At 37.0% G+C, this 1607-nt stretch overlaps 1 pseudogene; it reads right to left on the bottom strand.

Moving 5' to 3' along the window:
- Positions 1 to 367: 367 nt before the first annotated feature.
- LOC103128046 (small ribosomal subunit protein eS7-like) lies at positions 368 to 1170 on the bottom strand (annotated as a pseudogene).
- Positions 1171 to 1607: the final 437 nt, after the last annotated feature.

The raw sequence follows: 1607 nt of genomic DNA, 5'->3' as shown, positions 1-1607 counted from the left end.
TTATTGGATAGAGACAGTCAGAAATCAAGAGGGAAGGGTGTGAGAGAGAGGGAAAGAGACAGAGAGACAACTGCAATACTGCTTCACAATTTATGAAGCTTTCCCACAACTACAGGCGGGGACTAGGAGTTTGAACTTGGGTCTTTGCACATTGTAACATGTGCAATCAACCAGGTGCAACACCACCCAGCTCCACAATCGTATTGATCAATATTCAATCACTAATAAAATTTAAAAAAGAATAAACAAAAAAGATAACTTCCTCCACTATAGAGATAATGGCAGCTATATTAAATCTACAAAATATTGTATTTTTTCTTTCTTTCCTTTTTTATTTTACTTTTCTCTCTTTTTTGGTCATTTTTGTTTACAACTGGGACTCTGGAAGCTCAAAATTAATATCTTTGCCAGTGAACTTCTTACAGACACCAGAGTTTCAACCTTGTGTTCCACATTTTTCTGTTGTGCTTTATCTAAATAAACCTTTATGAGCCAGCTGTCACCTAATTTCACCAAATTCTCTTTTTTAAAAAACTTTTTAAAAATTGTCTCTATTTACTTATTGGATAGAAACAGCCAGAAATCGAGGGGGGTTAGAGAGGGAGAGAGACAGAAAAACATCTGAAGCCCTGCTTCATCACTCATAAAGCTTTCCCCCTGTAGGTGGGGAGCAGGGGCTCGAACCTGGGTCCTTGAGCACTGTAACAGGTGCGCAACCACCCAGCCCTATTTCACCAAATTCCCTTGCCCACAATTTCACTTGGGAAGACCAAGTACTCCAGGATGGCATCATGCACAGCTGCCATACTGTGGCTCCTGGGATGCTTTTGCTTATTTTTTTATATAGCTTTTTAGAGTTGGTTTAGGCAGAATTCTCCTCTGAGCAAAAAACACAACATATGTCCCATTTAACTTTTTCCCCAGTATATGGACTAGCCAGACTTGGATTTTCTAGAAAGACTTCCATTGAAGAACAGGAATAAAGATTAAAATAACTTTGTGACTGCTATCAACTTCATTTTTCTTGCCTGCTATGATCTTCAGCTCTCTCAGTTGGGTTTTGAGGTCCTAGTTCATCTCCAGTTCAAGAAGAGCTGGAGAGATGCTGAATTGGAAATTGTCTGGTTTCTCACCACTGGGCTTCAGGATCTCTGTGCTCTAACTGAACATGGTATTCTCCTTGTTGAGCACCAGTATAGGAAAAGCAGAAACCAATTTCTAGGAAGTATAACTAAAGTGTTGGAAATTTATTAAATTTTTGAGTTATTCAAGTGGATACAAAATGCAATTATATAGATTTCAAGTATTAGTTGGTGTCATCTCTACCAAAGGTCTACATAGGAAATCTTTGTATAAATGCTTGTTTTAGTTGTTTGCTTTGCGGTTTGCAAATACAAATTAGTATTAACAAGTTTTTCATTTTAAAATGATTGGTGAACCAAACCTCCATAGATTTCACAAGAGTACAAGCAAATTTCTCATACAAAAACAGTTACATTGTATATTAACAGAGCACATTTGATTGTACTAACAATACTTATAGGAGACTTAATAACTTGCTACTTTTTAAATAGTCATGGTCTAATAGACCAAGAAGAACTGGGTTG

The sequence above is a fragment of the Erinaceus europaeus genome, chromosome X (genome assembly GCF_950295315.1).
Source record: "Erinaceus europaeus chromosome X, mEriEur2.1, whole genome shotgun sequence".
Classification (NCBI taxonomy): Eukaryota; Metazoa; Chordata; class Mammalia; order Eulipotyphla; family Erinaceidae; genus Erinaceus; species Erinaceus europaeus.
This window is presented reverse-complemented; position numbering and strand designations above follow the sequence as displayed.